Source organism: Cupressus sempervirens, chromosome 4, assembly GCF_028749045.1.
Source record: "Cupressus sempervirens isolate cs-2001-9-10 chromosome 4, ASM2874904v1, whole genome shotgun sequence".
Lineage (NCBI taxonomy): Eukaryota > Viridiplantae > Streptophyta > Pinopsida > Cupressales > Cupressaceae > Cupressus > Cupressus sempervirens.
Genome location: NC_143121.1, coordinates 637799164 through 637824573, shown reverse-complemented (window position 1 = coordinate 637824573; position 25410 = coordinate 637799164).

Sequence of the window (25410 nt, the reverse complement as noted above, 5' to 3'; positions counted from 1 at the left end):
TTCCACTATCTTTAGCAACTTTTCTCAAAACATATGGTCAAAGGTCTACCTAACATCAACTTTTCTAAGGGAGAGTGTTCATCATGTTCTATGGATATACATCTCAAGGAGAAGTATAATAAAGGCAAGTCTTCTAGAGCACCAGTTGTTCTTCATTTGGTTCACATGATTTTAGCAAGTCCTTTTGCAGTGACTTCAGTCAGCCAAGGTTGCTACATCCTTACTTTTGTTGATGATTTTTCATGATTCACATGGGTCCACTTCCTTCATCACAAGATTGAAGTGGTTCATAAGCTTCAAGCCTTTAAGACTCATGTTGAACAAAAATCAAGGAAAGCCATCAAGGTTTTACGAGTGGACAATGAGAGTAGACATGTGAATAGAAGACTCAAAGACTTTTGTAAACTTGAGGGAATTGATCTTCAGAATCCACTAGCATTCAATTTGCAAAAGATAGATGTTATAGCTATGAAGATTAGAACTCTCAAGACCATGGAAGGTTGCATGATAAAAGCCAACTCTCTTGATCCTATACTTGAATTTGAAGCTATTAGTAGTGCCACTCACATACATAATAGGTCTCCTCATAATGCCTTAGATGGGAATCTTGGAATATTCAAATGGGAAGAGTACTTCTAAGAGGTAGGAGTGAATCAGAAGTACCAATTGTTATCCTTTCAAACCCTTAATTACATATAACTAAAATTAACATGTATCAAGGTAAATAAGCATAAAATGATAGCATGCATCAACACATAACACAAGAGATTTTGGTGACCCAGAAACCCTGCAGGAATAAGAAGACAAAACTGGGGTGAGGATGACACCCACAAAAATTACTGCAACAATGAATTCAACCACTTCTGATGGTTTTCCCTGTTAAAGGCTACAACACACTGTTAAATGTGACCTGTTGAAAGGATTTACAAACACTTTACACAAAGTTTCACCCTATTAAAGGATTTACATGAAGGCTATTAAACCTACCTAATACATAGGATTTTCTTGTCCTTCTCCAAAGGATCTCCTTCTTAGCTATTAAGTTAACCTATAACCATAGGATTTCAACTTCTAATACAATTGTGAGAGAGTATTAGAACGTTTGACCTAAATTAATGCAATCTCAAATTGTTGGCACTTGATCTACTCTTTCTCTTCTGATCCTTGCTTGATCTGATCTTTTGAATGTCTTTTTGTTTTTTGTTTTGATCAACTAGATAAATGTTATCCCTTCCACTAAGTCTTTTCCTATTCACACTGAAGTTTCACTATAATCTCCCCTTTTTCTTTTTTCTTTTTCCATAAAATGGTGCATTCATCCTCCTTACAAAGAATGTGAAGACTTAGGGTTAGGTATGGATCTATGATCCAAATTGAATCTCAAATTCCCCCTCATACTTTGCAATTTTTTTCTTATTGGTTGCATGCAAATTTCATAGGTAATGCAAGTGACTTGTCCTTATCCTTTTTCTCCTTTTAAATTTCTCTAAGTCAGCTCCAAAAATGGTTTACATCTTAGTTTGTGCAAGTAAAAATTCTTATGTTGATCTTGCATTACTCGGCACATGAAGTATTATTGATGCTTGGCACATATTTTTTATGGATTGCTCAGCATCAACTACATTTCCTAGTTTTCTTGGCAACTGTTAATACCTATATCACTCAACATATGTTGTTCTGACTTGCTTGGCATATGAATGATTTTGTTACTTAGCACATGAATAATTCTTGGATCACTTGGCATCTATTATATTGTAATCTGCTCGGTACTAACTATGACTTGGCACCTATTAAAATTCTAGCTCGACATCTATTGTGTACTCGGCATACATAGTGAAAATGGTTAACTGTGTTGATACTCATTTGTCAATACTATTTATTTGACCAAAAATCTCCCCCTTTGACATGAGTGTCAAAAACACTTAACTAAGCATTGATGATCCTAACCTTATTGAGTACACTCTTTACTCACTCAACTTACATGCAAAATTTCAAAAAAATAAATTTGTGAGTAGCAATATTTATGACTCACCCTAAGTTGATTGTGCCTTTGAATTTGAAATTTTGTGCCAATATGCCTGATCCTTTTTGTCCTTTGACCTATTTCTACATTCTAAACCTGAATGTTGTATTTGATCTATGTGATGTCCTTGTATTCCATATGAATACCAAAATTTTACATCTCTCCTTCACTTCTTTATTCTTTGTCTCCCCCTTTTTGGCTATATACAATCATTCCACTTTATTTTCAAAATGAATGATCAAAATGTATCAAAATTTGGTAATTACCCATGATTTCTTCCCCTACAATATATACCTCCCCCTTTTTGACACTGATTGTAAAGGGTTCTATGGAGTAATTCCATGTTTAGCCAAAAATGAGCTATTAACCTTAAGGAGTATCTTCAGAGTTGTATGCCAATTGTTTAATGTAGTATCCAATGACTTGTGTTGGATTCCAAGCTCTACTACTAGGTCTACAAGTCCTTCATGTGTAGAAAGATTTGGATCTTTCTTTAGGATTGTCTCTCCATACATTTTCTCCTTGTGAAGTATCTCCAAGTGAGGGGTAATGGAGGATTGAATTTGAAATTAACTTAGCTTTTATATTAGCCTCCTCTATTGATAATATAGCTAGTTCTCTTTGAGTGTAAAGCTTCTAAGAAAAATGCTTCTCACTTTGAGCTAGATTGGTTGGGAGTTGTGTACTAGAAATCTTTAGATTTCTCTCCAAGCTCATTATTTTCTGATTAGTCTCATGTGTGAAGTTTGAAAAATCACATAGTTTATTGTAAAGTGAGAATATATTCCCTAGTAAAATTTTGACTCTATCTATTTTTATAGCTAGGTCAACTTGTCCCAAAATGATAGTATTTGCTATCTTCTCATTGACCTTACCTTGGAATTTCTTCTCTAACCATTCCATTAGTTAGGCATTGGTGTCATGGTCCTCATTTGTTATCTAATCAACTATATCTGATAGTTGCTCTACAATTGGTCTTGATTCATCTGGAGATTGTAGGCTGAAGGCATCCATAAATATGTCCTTGATTTCATTCAATGCTTGCTTGTATTTGTAGTCCTTTCTAAGTGCCTCTTGTCTCCTTCTTCTATCCAATGCACTCTGAATTTCATTCATCTTCTCCTTAGTGAGAGTACTGGATTCATAATAGGGTATCTTTATTTCTTCATCAAGCTCTAGAATTCCACAATGAATTGTCCTAGCTACCCTAGTGGAGCTTGAGACTAGTGTTCTAATTTGAAATTCTAATGTTCTAGTGCTAGGCTACTAAAGAGTTTTTGTAGGAGTACCTATTTTGGGTAGTTCAACCAAAGTTTGTATTGCAGATTCCTCCTTATCTTTTGTCTCCTCTTTCTCTTTAGTTTGTTTCTCTTTTTCTATCATTCTGGTTGGGGGTGTACCTAATGACTGTACTAATTTGACTTTATCATTCCCTTCTATTGCACTCAGCTCCTAAAGTGAAACTATGACTACTTTTGGTGGAGATGGTGGTGGAAGAAGTAGAAGTCCAGTAGATTGTGTGATCATAGGTGGTTCTTGTGTTTGCACCTTGATTTCCTTTAATTTTGCTACTACCTTCTGGAGTTCATCAACACTGACCAATATTGGGCTTGAACATAGCCTAGCTGCTTGTGTTGATTGGTCACGGATCTTTTCTAGATCCTCTACAGTTAATGGATTGATGTTTTGACCAGAAGTGTCAATGACATCCTTTATCTTGATTTTCTTTGCAAGTGCGATGGTAGAATGAGGAGGGCTAGGAGGTGGTAGTTGTGTGTCCTATACACTTTGTTCTTGTTGTTCACCTATCCCCTTTTCTTCTTCTTTACTAATTTCCTCCTCCTTTTCTTCTTCATCCTTCTTTTCTTCCTCCACTTTCTTCTCTTCTACTTTCTTCCTTCTTGCTTCTTTTATTTCCTATGCTTTGGCACTTGTTTCTATCTTGTATTCTTCATCAAATACATCATCAATTTTCTTGTAAATAATTTTCCATACTTTTTTGGTTTTTCTCACAACCTCTTCAATTTTATTTTGTAGAATAATAAATGCCCTGTATTTGGGATTAAATCTATTATTATGCCTTTTGACTACATTTATTATTTGACTTTTAGTGAAATCAAGCAACATCCTTGCTAAGGTAGACTCCCTTATTTTTTTCTTAGTTTGCAAACAAAAATGCCATTTCTCCTCTACAATCTTAAATAATTCCTTTTCCAATAAACTATCTAGTTCAAGAGGTGTATGTTTATATTTTGCCATCATATTATAGATAGATACCTCTATTTTATTTTTCTCATCTTTTGTGAGCTTATTAAAATTTACATTCTTCAAATCATTTAAGTCTCCATTCCTAATCTTAGCACATAATTTATCAATAGAAGACTTTGGTGGATGACTTACCACTTTAAACTGACTGTGGTCTTTTGATTCCATCCTTTCTTCATCTGAATCAGGTTGAGCCACACATTTTCTTCTTTTCTTTGGCTCTTCTTTAGTCTTCTTAGTGAATTCCTTCCTCTTACCTACCTCTTCCTTTGTCATTTGTGTAGTAGCCCTTGGAGTAGCTCTAGTAGTAGGCTTCTTAGGTGTAGGCTTTGCCACTTTCTTTGTCTTGGACTAAGGAGTAGGTGGTGCTTTTTCCTTTTCTCTTAGTGACCTTGGTTTGAGTGGATGATTCCTTGGCTTAACCTTCCTTATCACTTTCATCCTCATCTTCACCTAGTCTTTATGTTAACTAAAGTGGCCCTTGCTCTGGCTCATCCTCATTGTCATCTTCTTCTTTATCATCACTTATTTATTTTGCTTCTCTTGCAGTACTTGTCTCTTCAACAACCAATTTCCTTTTAATCTTCTTTACAAGCTTATCCTTTTTCTTGACTGTTGTTTTTGTCTTGAGGTCTGTAACCACTCTTGATTTGACAATGTCATATGTTCCAAAGTGCTTTGTGATTTTATGACTTTCCCCTACAAGCAATGTTTGATATTGTGATTCCAATGCTTCCTTTTCTTTTATAGATTTAGAACCAGATGCCATCTTTAACTAAACTAGGGTTTATTGTTTACAAAATTTTCAAACTGCATAACTCGGCACTTGAATGAAATACATAATAGATTGATGAAATGGAGTTGGGTAGTTTTTGAATTGCTATAAATTTCCTTTTGATCACTAGGAAATTGCTTAATCACTCTGCTTTTCTTTGCTCTTTGTTTGAATGAACAAAAAATGAATGATTTTCACTTTTATTAGGCTTGAAACCTAGCATTTATTGCATTCATACTTTATAGTTGTACACTCAACTTCCAAAGGATTTTCCAACTTGGCATCAACTATATTTCACTCACTCGGCAGTTACTATTATCTCTTCACTCAACATCCACTAGACTTTTCAACTCGGCATGTGCTGGAGTTTTACTCGGTAACCAAAGGTAGCTCGGCATCATCTTCTAACTTTTATCCTAGCATCTTAACTTATGCTGATTTCTTCTTTGTAGTGTTCCTGTGTTCTTTTTGGGCTGATGTATGATACATCTTTATATGTATCAGCTCCATGTGCCTTTCTAGTGCTTAATTTGATGAGCTGTGATCACTTGACCTCTTGGGTGAAGTGATCTCTCCATTCAATGTGTTGCATTCACCTTTCTTCTACCATGTCTTCTTCATATCTTTCTTGATGTGTTCCACATTAACTTTTTCTTTTCCCTTATTAACTTTGGTCTTGGGTGCCTTAACCTTTGTTGGACAGTTCCTGCTAATATGACTAGTCTTCAAGCAACTAAAACAAGTAGTTTGATTTAACCATCTACTATAATTTCCCTTAAAATGTGTCCTTATGCAATTTTTAGGAGTGTGTCCATACTCTTGGCAATAGTGATAGCTATACTTGGTGTTGCAATCCTAATTGTAGTGATGTACATGATTAATTCCCCTTGAAGGTTGATTAGGTGTCCACATAGGCTTTGATCTGCATTCAAATGCTCTATGTCCATATTTTTTGTAGTTGTAGTAGTGGCCCTCAAATCTTGGTGTCCTCATGGTCTTGGTTCTGTAGTCTTGTGCTAAATGTCCTTGTTTTTTGCATTTATGATAGAAGTTTTCATTTTTAGGCTTATCATGCTGATGACTATTCTTACTCCTACATACATTAGAGGTATGTCCCTTTTAACAATATAAATGACAAGTAGGTTTAATGTTCTTACCTTTTTTGCTTCTTTGTTTTGTAGTTTTGGATGATTCTCCTTGTTCAGTGCTGATATATCCAATTCCTATAGTGTCATTACTTGCCCTTGGTGATTTCAAAAATTGCTCAAAATACTTGATGGCCTCATTGGGTTTATTGTAACTTTTTGCTATTTCCTTTTCTCTCTTCAATTCATTCTGCAATTTCTCATTCTGTATCTTCAAGGTGGAGATCTCAATATCCATCATATTTAGCTCATGATGAGCATTCATCATTTGGCTCAAGGTGTCTAATTACATGTTTGAAATATTTTCAAATTCAATTGTTTTATCTTCCAGTCTATTGGTGATATTTCTCTTGTCGTCTTCTATCATGGTCTTGTCTTCAATAACTCTTTTCTTTTGTTTAGTTACTTCACAAAACAATATAGCTTGTGTTTCTTGTTCAAACTTGAGTAATCTGATTTCTTTAGCTTCTGCTCTATTTTTCTCCATTAATTATGCTATTGCTACATCAAATTCCTTGGATTCTTCATTGGAAAATATGTGTGTGGTGTCAATCTCTTTGTGATGTATGTCTTTTTCAGCTATGGCTATCTCCTTTCTTCTTTTCAAAGATTTTATCAATTCCTCCCTGGCTTCCTCTTCTTTATGTAGAGCTACTTGCACATCAATCACCTAATTGTCAATGGTCTTCCCAAGTTTGAAGACTTTCGTATTCTAACCTTTTTTCTCCAAGCTATTACGCTTCTCCTTATGAGAACCAAAGCTCTGATACTAATTGTTGGAATATTCAAATGAGAAGAGTACTTCTAAGAGGGGGGGTGAATCAGAAGTACCAATTGTTATCCTTTCAAACCCTTAATTACATATAATTGAAATCAACATGTATCAAGGTAAATAAGCATAAAATGATAGCATGCATCAACACATAACACAAGAGATTTTGGTAACCCAGAAACCCTCTAGGAATAAGAAGGTAAAACTGAGGTGAAGATAACACCCACAAAAATTACTATAGTAATGAATTCAACCACTTCTAATGGTTTTCCTTGTTAAAGGCTACAACACACTATTAAATGTGACCTATTGAAAGGATTTACAAACACTTTACATGAAGTGTCACCCTATTAAAGGATTTACATGAAGGCTATTAAACCTACCTAATACATAGGATTTTCTTGTCCTTCTCCAAAGGCTCTCCTACCTAGCTATTAAGCTAACCTATCATCATAGGATTTCATCTTCTAATACAATTGTGAGAGAGTATTAGAACATTTGACTTGATTTAACGCAATCTCAAATTTTTGGGTTCAGACACTTGATCTACTCTTTCTCTTCTGATCCTTTCTTGATCCGATCTTCTGAATATTTCTTCTATTCTATTCTAATGAAATGGATAAATTTTATCCCTTCCACTAAGTCTTTTCCTGTTCACACTGAAGTTTCACTATAATCTCCCCTTTTGCTATTTTTTTCCATACAATGGTGCGTCCTTCCTCGTTATAAAGAATGCAAAGACTTAGGGTTAGGTATGGATCTATGATCCAAATTGAATCTCAAATTCCCACTCATACTTTGTATGTTTTTCTTATTGGTTGCATGCCTTCACCATTTTTTTGCTTGGTTGCATGCAGATTTCATAGGTAATGCAAGTGACTTGTCCTTATCCTTTTTCTCCTTCAAAATTTCTCTAAGTTGACTCCAAAAATGGTTTACATCTTAGTTTTTCCAAGTACAAATTCTTATGTTGATCCTTTGTTTCTTAGCACATGAAATATTTCTGATGCTTGACACATACTATTTCTGGATTGCTCAACATCAACTAGTTTTTTTGGTTTGCTCAGCACCTGTTATAACCTATATCACTTAGCATATGTTGTTTTGAGTTGCTCAGCATCTAAATGATTCTATTACTCAGCACATGAATAATTCTTGGATCACTTGGCATCTATTATATTGTAATCTTCTTGATACTAAAATTGACTTGGCACCTATTAAAATTTTGGCTCAACATCTATTGTGTACTTGGCATACATAGTGAAAATAGTTAAGTGTGTTGGCACTCATTTGTCAATGCTATTTATTTGACCAATAGGAAAGACTCCTTTTGAGGCATGGTGAGGTAGAAAACCATTTGTGAGTCACTTTAGAGTCTTCAGTTGTCTAGCATGGGCAAACCTATCTTCCAGGGGATGCAAGGCACCCATACCTAGGCCTTGCACTTTCATTGGGTATGAAGACAATGTAAAGGCATACAAACTTATGGATCTAGAGACACACAAGATTTCTATAGAGAAGGATGTTCACTTTGAGGAAAGTTCACCCAACTTATCCTCTAATCCTTTCCACACTTCATACATAGTGGAAACTGATAGTGACACTAGTGATACTACTTCAATAGATTCAAAAACATGGGGTTCTATTGATAGTTGTAGTGAGAGGTCACATCATCTGTCTAGTCCACATGCTTATATTACCATAGTGAAAGGTCCAATGCAATAAGGTATATGTTTTCTTCCATCTCCAGCTTCAATAGATGACTACATGGTAGATATTGTAGGTTTGTTCATGGATTCACATATTGCCAATTTGGGAGATAGCCTTAAGGACTTACATCTTCTCATTGATAACGCTGATCCTTCTATAGTTGTTTTGAGGGCTTACTTTGACCCTCATGTCCATTCTCTACATAATCAATCTTCACAAGATGGAGTGATTGTGGATCCTTATGTACAATAGTTGTTGAAGGTTTCTTTATCATTTCAGGAGATAGATGGTTCATTGGTATAGGTTCAATAGACATCTTTTCCAAATCTGTATTCATTTTTTTTAGCACAAATAAAAGGGCCAAACAATAGCATCAACACAAGGACACTTGAACAAGTTTTAGGGCCACCATACACCTTCAGTATGGAGTGATTGTGGATTTTTATGTACAATAGTTTTCAAAGGTCTCTTTACCATTTGAGGAGATAGATGGTTCATTGGAATAGGTTCAATAGACATCTTTTCCAAATCTACATTCGTTCTTTTTAGGACAGATGGGAGGGCCAAACAATAGCATCAACACAGGGACACTTGAACAGGTTTTAGGACCACCATACATCTTTAGGATTACACCTTTTCCATTGTTTCTTTCAAAGGGGAGGAACATCATTTTGCACTCTTGGACCAACTTCTTCCTTGGAGCAGCAATCACTAGTAACCATTCTTCATTTTGGGGGAGGGGGGACTTTCCTATTATTAGGTCTTGTTCTTCTTGTATATGAGCAATGTTAGTATGCTAATAGAAACCAAATTTAAATAAATATTCTACAAACTAAAAAAAATTCATAAACTTCAAGATAGACTAAGATGAGCTCTCAATTAAGAATATGAGCCATTAATGGACTCTCTCAATAAGAAGCTCTCTTGTTGAGTGGATTTGTCTAAATAGATAGAATGTATGCTCAAGCTTATGCTTCAAAAAGGGCTTCAAATGGAGTTGGAATTTGGGTGTGTTTGTATGGTTTTGATGTAAAATGGCTTCTTAAAATGGCATTATGACTTTACTTCATGGATTGTGTTGTTTTGCAAAGGGGAAGGATCCAATTTATAGGCAAGAGGCTTGAGGGTTTGAGGGCTAAGATGAAAGGATGGGGAAAAGCTCATGGAGGGCTCAGATTGCATGAAAGGAGAGCACATGGATTGTGCTTCCTTACAGCCAATCAAGGAGTGACACATGTCACAAGGTGAGAGGATGGAGGAAAGGGGAAGGATGAGTCAACAAAGGAGGCTCAAGGGATAAAATCTTTATAATGGCTTGTAAGAGCAATAAAAGAGCTTGGAAGAGTCATTTATGGCCTAGTGGGCTTCATAAAGTTTTATGGTTGAGATATTTTGAGGGAGATGAGAGGAATTTCGACTTGGGCTTGATTAGGAAGGTTTTAAGCTTGCTTAGGCTTGTGCAAATGATTAGATGATGGATTAGGATGGTTTAGGATTAGCTTAGGGATAGGCAAGTGGATGGCATTTAATGAGGGTGGGTGAAGGAGGAGATATTTGTTAACTTTGGCTTGGGTTAGTAAGTCTTAACCCATGTTTAGAGAATGTGACAAGGTTAGGAGGGGATTAGGATTAGGTTTAAAGACATCTTCTAGAAGAGTCTAGACTTTGGATGAGGATAAAGACGTTCTAGAATAGTCTAGAATTTCCTAGGATGAGGATAAATTAGATTTTTAGGAAATAAATAAAGTTTTATTTATTTCAAGGGTTTGGGTTGAGGAGATATTTATTAAAACTTTTTTAATAAACATGAGGATTAATATTTAATCTTAATTAAATATTTTGAGTTCGGATTAGGGGTAGGAAATGATGGGATTAGCCTTTAATCAAAATTAAAGAAGGATTAGAAGATTTTGGAAGAGGTTAGTGGTCTTAAGGAAATTGGCCAAGTTTTGGGCAAAAATTTTTTTTTATATTTATTTTGGGTTTTTTGGTCAATTTATTAATTAAATAATTAATAAATAAGGAAATAATGTTTAAATAAGATTTAAACATTTTTGGGAGGGATTCCTTAATTAAATATTTTTAATTAAGATAAAGGGATTTAATGGCATAAAAATAAATAAATTAATTAAATAATTAATTAATTAATAAATGATGATGTCATCAGGATTTTTTTAGAAAATAAAAATACTTTATTTTCTAAAGGTTTTTAGGTGTCTACATTTTTCCCCTCTTTGATGTGATGCCGCAAGTGGCATGGCATCAAAGATAAGAAAATAAGATGCCCAAGGCTAGAGTAGAAGAGGAGAGAATGGACTATGAGATGCCCCTTCAAGAAGGTGGCGGGGAGAGAAAGCGAGGCTTGCTAGCTTCTTGAAAAGTACAAGAATCTCGGATGAGCAAGGAAACTCAGATTGGCAAAGAGAAGGGGCTGAATTAGCTCAAACTCTCACTATGAGAGAATGATAAAGGAGAATCAGATGCACAAGAGGAAGCAAGCTTAAGACTTTAGGGAAGGTGGAGGATGAAGGAGCGGAGCACTATAAAAAGGAATCCAGGATAGGGAGATGGATGAGGGGATTATAAAGCTGATGCAATAAGATTTCAAAGAGTTAGATTAGCGAAAGATGGGTTTCGTAGATCCCTAGGACTAGGATTGTGGATCTCGAAAGATGAGGCTTGGTGGATTGATTTGGATTGGTGGATCCCTAAGACTAGGATTGTGGATCCCTAAAGCTAAAAGTGAGGAGTGATTCAAAGAGATACTGATGCATAAGCTGGGGGTAGGAGAGACGGATGTTGGATATGGATGGGGGATAATGGAGATGAAGGAAAACTATTGAAGCTTTTTGAGTGGGGGGATACTTCAAAGAGAAGTACCACCATGTAGTTGAGCACTAGATTTGCTATAGGACTGTTGATTAATTGCCAAGGTTACCAAGAACATCAAGGCCTTTTCACCAACTGTCCAAAGGACTGACAAACTGACTCAAAACAAACACGCAAGGATTGCCCCAATATCACACATGAATCCTAGAGGAAGTAGTGTGGAAACGACACAAGGTAACCCACAAGCCGAAAAGAAAACAAGCAAAAGACATGATCAAGACCTTACGCTCTAATTGACCCATTCCTAGTATACCATGATATGGAAGATCGTGGCAACCTTGAGGAGGGAACAAGGAGATTTCTTGGAAAACATAGTTCAAGACCCAACAGGGAAGAGTCCAAATCAAAAGAAAGTGAAAATCAAAAAGAGAACCATTTGCCAACGAGATGGGTAGGACAAGGTACTAACGAACCAAGATCAGACATGAGGAAAGCTATATCCTGCAAGGACCTATCGGAGAGCACCTAAGCTAGTGGATTTGGATGAGTGATGCATCTGGCAAGCTGAACTAAGAAAGATAACACTTTGGTGATAGGAAATCTAGCTAAAGGATGCATTGGAATAGCTAACCAAGATATGCAATGGGTGCAAGATGTTGATCAAGGACGAATTGACATGAACATTGGATAGATACAATGGTACTAAGCTAAAGAGGATGTACAAGCTGATGGACCAAGATATTTACAAGTGGGCTAATCAAGATATGGTACAAGCTAATGGACCAATGATAGGTATGATACAGATGGATAAAAAGCTTAGGATGAGAGGATAGCCGGATGGCTCAATTTGGTGCAAGAGGCAGAAGCTAAGGATGAGGTGATAATGAAAGATATGGATTTGACAAGATGTATCCAATTATGATGATGGGGAAAATTCTAAGGTTGGTGGTAGCTGAATGGATAGATGGCACTAGAGTGAATGGCTAATGAGAGGATGACATTGGATTTGCATGAGGATAGCCTAGAGAGGGATGCTAATGACAAGGGAGGATGGACAAGACAAGATCTCCAAGGAATACAGTGCCCCCAGTTAGAAGATGACATATGGAAGGAGGTCTTACGATGGATGTGATAAGATTCAAGCTAGGATTGAAAAGTGGAAGGTGCTAGGGAGATGGATGATAGCTGGGATGATTGGCTGAAGCTGCAAAAGATTAGTGGATGGTATGAGATGGAAGCTGGAGGATGGAGGATAGGTGTATAGATTGGAAGATGGAGTTGGATGTCAAGATGCGACCAAAAGCATGAGGATGATAGGCTAAGTTGGGGATGGTTGGATTACGCATGATGCTTGTTTGCCAAGTTTTCATCATGGTACTTGTCCAAGGTACTTGAATTGCCAAGTTTTCACCAGTGGACGCTTTATTTTTCTTTATTAATTTTTTTGACTTTTTGACTTTTTGATTTTGGACTTAGCTAGAATGATTTTGGCTTTCTTTAGCTTTTTTTGGCTTTTTTGGGATTTTTCACTGGCTGTTGGAATGTTTAATTTTGTTGCTAGCTGTTGGTACACCGAATGTGTGATTTATGCTATAGATTAGATTAGATGGGATTGATGGTAGGAGATGGAGGGATGAAAAGGCTAGAAAGGAGCATGAGATGGAGATGCTTGTAGGATCAACATTGGCACATGTTGCGATGGGTGTGAAAAGAGCAGATGGGGAATAGATGGTAGACGGGGGCTTGATAGAGGATTTTTGGAAGTGCGCTTGGGGATATAGGCACCCAAGATGGAGTTAGGAGATGGGGGACATGAGTCATTGGGTGGGGGATTCGCAATGGTGGATGCCATTATGCATTGGGTTTCAACTTTTTTCTTTGGGATCCACATGGTTTTGGATTTTCTTTTCATAGGCTTTTGCATTGTTTTGCATTCTTTGATTGGATTTTGCCTTTTTGGAGTATGTTTTTTAGAATAGACATATGATTGCCTAGGATGTGGATTTTTAGCTTTATGCATTTTGAAGTTGGCATTCACATTGTTGTGGTAAGCTTTGGGAAGATGGTTATGAGAAGCTTTGTGAGATAGAGAGGATATGTAGGAGCTTATAGTGGGAGGATGATGGATGATAGGTAGAGAGATGTGCCTTTGTTGATCCTGAATAGGAATGAAAGGAGTGCAATTTTTATGCTGGATGATAGGAGGGTTTGAGGGCTAAGATGCAAGGATGGGGAAAAGCTCATGGAGGGCTCAGATTGCATGAGAGGAGAGAACAAGGATTGTGCTTCCTTACAACCAATCAGGGAGTGACACATGTCACAAGGTGAGAGGATGGAGGAGGGAAGGATGAGTCAACAAAGGAGTCTCAAGGGATAAAATCTTCATAATGGCTTGTAAGAGCAATGAAAGGGCTTGGAAGAGTCATTTATGGCCTAGTGGGCTTCATAAAGTTTTACGGTTGAGATATTTTGAGGGAGATGAGAGGAATTTCGACTTGGGCTTGGTTAGAAAGGTTTTAAGCTTGCTTAGGCTTGTGCAAATGATTAGAGGATGGATTAGGATGGTTTAGGATTAGCTTAGGGATAGGAAAGTGGATGACATTTAATGAGGGTGGGTAAAGGAGGAGATATTTTTTAACTTTGGCTTGGGTTAGTAAGTCTTAACCCATGGTTAGAGAATGTGACAAGGTTAGGAGGGGATTAGGATTAGGTTTAAAGACATATTCTAGAAGAGTCTAGACTTTGGATGAGGATAAAGACTTTCTAGAATAGTCTAGAATTTCCTAGGATGAGGATAAATTAGATTTTTAGGAAATAAATAAAGTTTTATTTATTTCAAGGGTTTGGGTTGAGGAGATATTTATTAAAACTTTTTTAATAAACATGAGGATTAATATTTAATCTTAATTAAATATTTTGAGTTGGGATAAGGGGTAGGAAATGATGGGATCAGCCTTTAATCAAAATTAAAGAAGGATTAGAAGATTTTGGAAGAGGTTAGTGGTCTTAAGGAAATTGGCCAAGTTTTGGGCAAAAAATAATTTTTTAATTTATTTTGGGTTTTTTGGTCAATTTATTAATTAAATAATTAATAAATAAGAAAATAATGTTTAAATAAGATTTAAACATTTTTGGGAGGGATTCCTTAATTAAATATTTTTAATTAAGATAAAGGGATTTAATGGCATAAAAATAAATAAATTAATTAAATAATTAATTAATTAATAAATGATGATGTCATCAGGAATTTTTTCAGAAAATAAAAATACTTTATTTTCTAAAGGTTTTTAGGTGTCTACACTTCTCATTCTTCACTTATGTGTATACTGGATGTATGTTGTAATGGGGGGTCTTGATTACTCCATGAATCCATGCATCCCTATTCATCTCTCTTTTTGGGGGAGGCTTTTTCCTATGAGGTTTTCCCTCTTTCTTTAGTTTATGAGAGATTACATATGATTATGTACATGGGTACCTAACATGGCCTAGTAGTCGGGACCCATCTTGCATTTCATCCTAGTTTTCATAAGCTTAAGGGCATTCCCCTAAGTTACACTTAAGGGGGGTGTTGGCATAAATACATATTTACTATTTTCACTTACTTAAGTTTACTTAGGTTAATGCATTGTTTTATTATTTTATTTTGTGACACTTAGGAGTTTGCGCACCTTTTTGAGTTGTCACGTTGACAACACAAAAGTATGCAACTCTATTTCAGCACATGGTGTCTACAACACTAGAGTTTTCATCATTCACTAAGTTTTCATGTACACAACATAGTTATTCACACTCCCTTTTTAGCACATGTTGTCTACAACACTGATTTTTATGTTACACCCTTGTAGGCTTATCCTCTCATTATCGCTCTTACTTTTGTGCTTAATTGAGGATAACCCATATCTGGTGGACATGTGTCTAGTTGTATGACTTATCATGTAGCTGATTCTAAGGCATTCTAGATGTATCTCAGAGGCCTTTATATACAGGCACTCCTAGTGTACTCTTATGGCATATCGAATGAATATATCATCATTTTGATTATACTCTCTCTTTCTTTTCTACAATTGTGCTTGTGTTTGAGTTCTTAGTTCCTAGGTGAATTTTTTCATAAGGAAAATTCTTACAAAGTTGGATAATGGAGAGATAAGTAGTGCTAAAGAAGAATAATTTTTTGAATATTTGAGGAAAATCCATGAGGAGGTGTGCAATTACATCATAAAAATGAATACATAGTATAAGGCTAAGGTAGATGTGAAAAGGAGATACAAAGAATTCTAGGTTGGAGATGAGGTCATGGTTCATTTGAGAAAGGAGCATTTTCTAGTAGCTACATATAATAAGATGAAGATGAAGAAGTTTGGACCATGCAAGATAGTGAAGAGACATGATATTAGAAATGTATATGTAGTGGAGTTGCCTGCCAAATTGAATATTTTACCAATATTCACTATTTCAAATTTGATAGAGTATTATGAAGGAGGTGATGGAGATGAAGTTGCAGAAGCACAGTGGAGCATTCTAGTAGCTAGTTCAGCTATAAAAGAGATTGAGGAGATGCTAGACAATTGTGTTGGAAAAAGTACCAAAAATAGAACTTATGAGGAGTATCTGGTCAAATGGAAAGGAACACCAATTGAGGTCATGGCTAGCAAAGGAGGAGGTTAATCATCTTGGTTTTCCTCTAAACACTTGAGACATGATGGGGTTGCTTCTCAAATTACACCGGGTGTATGATGCACGAGCATCCTAGGTACAAGGGCAATCTTGCATCACCCAAAAATAATTTATTTTCATATTTTCTATTTTAATAAGGACTAGTAGGTAGGGTGGTTACTATATACGGGAACCTACTATTTTTAGTAAGTTTTTCATATGATCTCAAAATGTTCTCATTTTCTATAGGAAGGATCATTTTAGAGTTGTAATCCTACCATATAAATCTCATTACTCAAGCATTAGTATCAGAGAAGTTATTGCAGATTTTCAGTGGAAAAAATTGTAGAAAAATCTTCAAGGTCACTGTTGGAGGCCTTAGATTGCCCACATGAGGTCCACAAACTTGATGGAATGGTGCCATCACTGTTTCGATCCTATAGATCAAGAGCTAGCATTTCCAAAAAGTAGTTATAATAGCCAATTAGAGCAACAATTCATGAGTTATGGCCTTCAGAAGTTGGGCTACTAAAATTTCTAATATAATTTGTCAAAGATGCATTTGGCCAAATCTATGTATATTGTTAGGGTCTATTGGCCTTATGTATTAAGTTTGAGCATCTAGAACCTTCTTGGGTGGCATAAAACTACATATTTAAGAAAAGCTTGAACATTGTCTAGGACAGCTCAGGGTGATAGTTTGTAGCTTGTCTTACAATTTATTATACTAAAGGTATCCATGTGGGTTAGCATATTGTACTTATGAATTCTATAATTCTATATTTTTAGTGAAAATAAGAACTCCGTATTTTTTTTCTCATATTTTTTGTTGTTCTATGTTTTTGTTATGAGTTATGGTATTAAGGGGAGCTCCATGCATCAACAAGTGCAAGGTTTTTCTTAGCACATAGCTCACATGTGAACCCTTGTCATACTCCTATTGTTAGAGCCCTTTTAATGGTTGAATTTTTAGGCCATGCTAGTACTTTCCCTTCCATGAAAGAAATTCTATAACCATTATCTTCAAGAGTGGATATGGATATTAAATTCCTCTTAATACATGGTACATAGAAAACACCAAAAAGTTGAGTAGAATTTCTAGATTTCAATTTTATGGTGTAGGCCCCAATTCCTTTAACTGAGTGTGTAGAGTCATCACCAATTATAACTTCATCTATTTCTACTTTCATGCTTTCTAGATTATCTTGATATCTAGTGATGTGTCTAGAAGACCCACTGTTAACTATCCATGTATTCCTTTTAGTTGATATTTGGCCAGATAATACATAATAGAAAGCATATTTCTCATGTTCATTTCCTTAATTTGACATCTCATATTTTGCAAAAGATGCTTGAGGTTTAGATCTATTAGGACAATTTATTGCATAATGTCAATATAGATCACATCTGAGGCATTGGATTTTGGACAAATCTTTCTTCTTTTTAAATTGTCCTTTTCCATGAAAATTTTCTTTTCCTTTTGTTGTTTTTCTTCTTTCCTTTCTTATGAGCATTCGTATTAAGAACTTGAACATCTTCATCTAGGGTTTTCCCTTAATAATTAATCTTGATTCTTCTTGAAGACAATCTAATCTGAAATGATGCATTTTAGGGATTTTAGGCCTAGCATTTATGCCTTGCACAAATGATTTCCATGAGTTTGGAAGTCCTCCTAATTCTATTAAGGATAACTCTTGATTTTCAATCTAATAATAAGTCTATGATTCTCATAAAGAAATCATTTATAGTTTCTCCTTTATTCATTCTTATATACTGTTCATCTTCCTTATAAGAGAAAGTTTTCTACTAGTATTATTGATTATAAATGCATTTTTAAGAGCTCAAAACATATGATAAGATGTGGTACATTTTTCCACAATAGTTACTATGTGGTCTTGAATAGTGTGTACAATTATCCTCATTTCCTTTTCACTTTTCTCAATCCATTATGATTTTTCAAGATCATTTTTAGGTTCCTCTTTGTTTTCTTTTAGAAATGATTCCAATTTTTTTTTCTTTTAACAATATCATTACTCAAAGTTTCGAGTATTCGAAATTATTAGCACTTCCAAGGCGATGTTTGCACCTCATTGTGTTTGTCATTTTGTAGGGAGAGATGATTATTCATCTCAAAGTAAAAATTTGATTCAATAAACTTAGTGTGATATTTCCTTGGCCAGGCTCTAATACCATGTAAATTTTACTTCCATATTTCCTTTTCACTATTGAATTATTTATATTTCTAGTAGGTACAGTCAATGTCAAATAAGTATACAATTTTTGCACACTATATATAAAAATCAATGCAAATGATGATAAATATTTATTCAAGATCAACATCTATATAGCCTTCAATCTGCACACATTAATTAATTACTATGTTGTAATATCAAATGGCATATACATTATATATGATTTGGATGGGTGAATGGGCATGTCTCCATTTGGAGACATGTCCATTCACCAATGACCTATTTGGTGGAATGGTCACACCCAATGATTAGTCATAACAAGAACTAATGCCATTAAGACTTTAACTAAGTCTTTTGCAATTGATAACAATCAATATAAATACAATTATTTACTAAATTCAAATATGAGATATTACTTCAATAATAATATCCATCAAAAATTCTAAATGTTGTGATCTTCATTAAGATTATTCAAATGATATTCATATACATATACATATCGATATTCTGCATATTGACATTTATATATACATGAGTATGGTCTCATAAGATCAGTGCAATTTTTTGAACCAAAGTTGTATGCCTCAACAACTTTGACTAAAGTCTTCCTATCTAATCTACATAGGATAATCATATCCTTTCTATGGAAGACCTTGGTATTTGGATTGCAAGACTTGATTAATTCCTTCACAAGCTTGATATCAACTATTACCTCTGGCACTGTCAACTTTTCTATGTTTCTGATCTAGGGGTTATAGATTAGTGATTTTGCATACCTATTCTGATAAAAATACCAGAATAATTCATTCCCATTTGTCTAATGTACAATGGTGTCCCTACAAAAAGAGTATACATCTTTGAAGACATGAGCATTCAAAGTTTGAATGTGAGAAGACCCTGGGAGAAGATACACCCACTCTTTTGCATACAAAGTTGCTAATTTTGGCTTTGCCTACTCTATAGTTTGTGAAGATTCTTGCACATCAATTTGAGCTATCATCTTTCCTTCTTCCTATGCCATGATCTCTTGAACTAATTTTTTTAGAATAATCTCTATCAGTAATGGCTTTGGGAATACTGAAAAACTCTACAAATTCTTGGTGCTCAAACTCTTATCTCTAAACTTATGCAAAATACTATAACTTAGGAATATGTTATATCAACTACTTAATGAAGGGAATGCAAAAAAGGGGCATTTATGTCTCTTAATGTCAACATGTGTAAGAAATTTCAAGATCTGAAGAAGTGCAAAGAAACCACATGTACAACTAGCTCCTTCAATTTTTAGTGCACTTTTGATAGGACATAGCCTTTAAAGTGATAATGATGTCTTCGACAGTCATTTCTTTCTTAATATTTCATCCTTGTAAATGGGTGACCATAGCATTTCCTTCTTTTTACTACTTTATGTTCTATCCTTCATTTGTGGGTGACCCAACAATCATAGGTTTTGACCCTTAAGTATCTTCAATTTCATGGTCACCACCTCATGTTAACAATTACACTTAATATTTGTGACCCCATGCTCACCCTTACTTCATGAAGTCATGACCTCACACACTATTATACACTTTAGGCCTTGGTTCCTATGACCAGGTGATCACCACATTTGGAATTGAATTTAACTACATCGCATGGTTGTGACATGATCTCCTTTTATACTTACTAACTATGTGACCAAGTGATCAAGCCTTCTTAACCATTCTTGCTAGGTCACTAACTTAATAGCTCTTATCCTTTCTAATGGTGTGATTGTGCAAACAAGCATTTTACACATTTTCATAATAATAATTGCCAAGTTGTAACTCACTTTTCTAACTACCTAGTTAACATTGCAACCTTGTGATATAACATCTCCTCAACCATTTCACTTGTTTGTGGTCAAAGAACTAAAGACTTATCCATACCTTACAACCATGTGAATAAACAATCCCTTTGAAAATAGGCCCCACTTGCTATGTGTCCTTTCATTATGTCACCTTAGGTAAAAACCATTCAATTCCTCATAATAACATAATGATAGCCCTTGATCAAATTCAATTTGATAGTCCTAAAACACTTTAGCTTGCTATCCACACTAGTGCCCTTGACTAATCGAAAACTACCCTTATGCCACATCATTTTGATATTGAACTACCACATCATTAGGTTTGATCCCTATGGTGGCATGTCACACCTTTACAGCCTTAACCCATGGCTCCAATTTAACTCTTCCAATTTAACTCTTCCAATTGTGCAACTCATAAAATTCTTCCATTTCATGATTCAAATCCATGGTTAGTTTTAGCTTTATGCAAACCCATGATTGAAAACTGTTAATAACCTTTTAAGCCTTTTTTCCAAGTCATGGTCAACCATAGACCTTTGTTATCTAAGATACCAGCCATGCAACCAAGGCAATCACATGGTCACTACCAAAAAATTTAATAACAATCTTAGTTAGGCAACTGTGAGATCAAAGCCATCTCAAATGCTTCACTCAGTTGTGGTTAAAGAAGAACTTAACTACTTATCTACCATGACTCAATGACGAAAGAAAAAGACTTCTTTGCTGGGTAACACCATTTGATGTTCTAGTTTAATGAAGGACCTCAACCCTATGACTAACTATAGTTGCCTAGTTGCACACTAAAGATCTCATGAGTCCTCATTAGAAACAAAAAGGTTAACACAAGGCACCAAATTTAGAGGTATTTTGAAAATTCAAAATTTTGAAAAGTGCAACCTTAATACTAGAGTTGGCTAGGGTAAAGAATTTTCATGAAATTTTTAGGAAAACCCTAGGTAAAAATTTATCAAAATGAGGGTTCTCTCCTGAGGATGAAAATAGGCTACAATTAATCTTAACTACTCAATAAGAAACACTTTCACAACAAAATTTTAGACATTAAACCTAGTGAGAATTAGGGCTAACACCTTGTTAGAATATTCCAAACTTATTAGGAGTTGTTCCAACCCTAATAGGAGTTGTGGAAGATAGCTAGACCCATTGCCCAAATACTTCAAGGGTAAGACCAATGAACCCACTATCCAAATAATTTGTATATTATTCCTTGTAGAATAATAGAACTAAAATGGGATTCCTTCCTTTATCTCTATCCTATCAAATGGACTTCTTCTCCTTCAGATCTTGTAACCAGATCATGAACTGCACATCCAATAATCCTTTGGATTGCTTACACATATTTAGTAAGTATTCTACTCCATTTCACACTTCACACTTTTTGCAATGATCAAAATACTTGAACACATTAAAATCAAGGAAAACATCTTTCCTTTATGTACCATATCATCATAATAATTCCTTGAGTTGACCTTGAGGCTTTCTTAATTAATTAAAAAAAAAATTTAATTAATTATGATTAAAATAGCACTGTTAGCTAATATTTTATACAAAACTTCACACATGTGATACTAAGGCTTGCATACTCTCTACCATAATCACTTGATTTTCCTCTATCACTTCCTAATTCTGCATCTCTTCATTACATCCCAAATGAAAGATAGCCAACAAACATCAAGAACTACTTTCCCAATACTTTATCTCTAAACTGCTTACTGTAAATGAGGTACAACTTTTGTATGTCTTCGACTCAAGCTTTGTGCACTTAAGCATGTCATCAAGACATTGTATTGTACATATGCATAACTATGCATGATCACACAATCAAACTATTTTCTTTACCCTTCAAATCTTTTCCTTCTATTCTATGAGTCTTTATAGAAACCATTCTATGTTGACATCAATGACAAACATACTCATGAACTCAACATATTAATACTCTCCAATGCTTAGGATACTCCCACAAAGTAGTATCATAATCATTTATGCTAACACATTGTGCACTCATTTCTATCCCAATTCATTACTCTAGGAAACTTCCTTGTAGCATAGAAAAACAAATGAGTCAGTAGGGACTCAAATCTAAAAACTAAACTCTTCATTTTATTTTCTTTGGAAATGTTATCTAATAATTGCAGTCTAACAATCTCACATAGATTAACTTTTCTCCCTTGAAATTCCATCACATAAGCTACATGTATAAAACCAACCAGTACCAAGTTAACTATATGTGCATCACCTAGACATAGCAAATCATCATGTAGCCTACTCAAAATAATTCAAGTCCAATCATGATTATTGAACTTAGTATAGAACATATTCTTCACTATATTCAACTCTCTTAGGTGTCCATACTTAAATTTCAAAGATAGGTCATTTTAACACATGGTTGCCAAATCTTCATGAATATCTTTTTCTCCTATGGTCTTAATTTTATAGTGGATATAACCTCTTATATCCTCAACATGAAGCACATTCTCTAGAACTTTTGAAAATGCACCCAACAAGTCATCCAAAAGTGATACAAATGGATGCTTCTTGAATACATATTGTGGTCTATCACTCACATCATAGATGGTCTAACTAGCCATTGCAATTATACTATATCCATTGAAATACTTAATTTTAACTTTTTAAAATACCTCTAAATTTCATTTAGGACTTCTAGAACTTTGCACTTCACAAACTTTTCTTCACACTTCAATTCACTATCAAATCACTTTGTAATTCACTCAAGACACTTCGCATGAACGAATGGTACAAATAATATTTCTTGAAATCCTTAAATCATTTCAAATCACACTACACATTAAATGTGTATCTACCACAAATTTAAATATTGTCCTTGTCTACCAGTAAGCTTGTTCTCAAAATACTACTCCTCCAAAACTATATAAGATCTTTCTAGATCCTTAGTTGTCACAAATACTTCCTTGAATTCATCAACATGTTCCTTAATTGCTTCTATATGACTATCATCACTGCTATTATCATCCCTTCTATCATTTTTTGTTGTTTTTCCTTCTATTATTAGGACTCCTATTAAAGTTCCTTTTTTCCATTCTACAATATCTCATTGTATGTCTAAAGTTATTACATAATTGACATACAAGTGCATTTCTTCTCTGATTAGTTCCATTTTGATTCTTAGGTGATTTGTAATTCCTTGCAATGTGTCTAGGATTGTTACACTTGTAACACACAATTTGTTTCTTTTCTCCACTATACTTCTCTCCATCATTGGATATATTCTATGATCTTCCTTTCTTATTACCTATAGGGTTAGTATTCCTAAAAATTCTACTATTTTCATTATTACCATGAAACTTAGGTTTCTTTCATTCTACTACTTTATGTCCATAACTATGAAAATTATAACAATAAAAATTCATAATGGTTTAAAAGACTTTTACCTGTGTAATCTCTTTTCATGTGCCCAACTTCATTACATATGAAGCATCTACCTTTGTACTCATGTCTTACTTCCTTGGGTGATTCATCTTGCTTAGGTTTATCAACTTGCTCTATTTTCTTAGGTTTACCATGTTTTGCTAACAAATAATTAAATTCTACTTCCTTTGATACTTCAATAGATGTGCTTGATTCTACCTTACTCAGATCATATTTCTTAGGGGATTCAATAACTAGATCTAGTTCTCTTTTGTTTTCAACTTTCTTGGCTAATTTCTCTCCAATCAAATAACCAAGTCTTGTCTTGTCATAAGAAGGTCTTTGGTGATATTTGTTGATCTATCTTTTCACTACTAGAATAAAGTTTCCCTAACTATTTCTTAGCTTGTGTCAATTCTCCTTTCAAAATGATATTGTACTTCTCTAATTTTGTATGCTCAATCTTGATAGTAGTTAGTTTAGCTATAAATTCACTTAATTGGGATCTAAGGTTTGCATTGTTAGTTTTCAGTTCAGCTTCATTCTTGCCACCATTTTTCTTAAGACTTAACTTAAGTTCAACAATTTTTAGTTCATGTTTCAAAATCTCATTTTCTTTCTAGAGATTTCCTACTTCCTAATTATCACTAGTATGCACAATTAATCCCTTGCCAAATATCAAATCATCAATAGTGTCTTTCAGTTTACCAATGAAGACTTTGGCATCTTCATATCTATCTTCAAGGTTACCTCTTTCTTCAGTAAGAAAGTTAATCTTCTCAAGAGCTTCTTCAAGGTTTTTCTTCAATTGTTCCATATCTTGAGGGATCTTACTCAAGTATTAAAATTCTTCTAAGTAACTGATCTCCGATACCAATTGTTAGAAATAGATAATACTGAGAGGGGGGTGAATTAGTATTCTATAAACATTTTCCCACAACTGAATATTGTTAATTACTTTATAACTTGCATATGAAAGTAAACCAACAATGTTGAATAATAAACATAACCATGCCCATAGAGAAATCATAACACCATTATTTGTTAACTAGGGAAACCTTAGCCAAAAGAAAACCTAGTGGGGATGATACCTACTAGATGATTCACTAAATAATAGGATCTTGTTAAGGATATTGACCCTCTTAGGAGTCTATGAAGTACATATAGTTTCCTGAGTTCTTGTTTGAGGACTAGGCTTTGTTAGAAGCCTTAACCCTATTAGAAGTTGGTTGATCAAATACAATGTATGCAAGAAGAGCCTACTACCCTAACGTATAATTATACAATTTAACTCTTCACGAGAATAGATATACATATAATACTTTATGTTTGTTGTATTTCACACTTGCTCTGATCAAATATCAAATTTAGTTTGCATATCATTGACTTCAAATCAATCATAGATCACACATAACTCACATAGTTCATCACATCATGCGCTCTTATAATAACAAGATAAGGTATCTACTTATACTGGTCAGTCAACATAATACCTTAGTGAAAAAGGATTGGACATCCTTCCACAATGATTTTATGGGTAGAAAACTTCATGTATTTTTCCTAAAATAGTACACTGACTTCATTTAATTTGTCAACCTAGGAACATATGTATATAAGCAATGTTAGTATGCTAATAGAAACCAAATTTAAATAAAGCTTCTACAAACTAAAAAAAATTTATAAACTTCAAGATAGACTAAGATGAGCTCTCAATTGAGAATATGAGCCATTAATGGACTCTCTCAATGAGAAGCTCTCTTGTTGAGTAGCTTTGTCTAAATAGATAGGATGTATGCTCAAACTTTATGCTTCA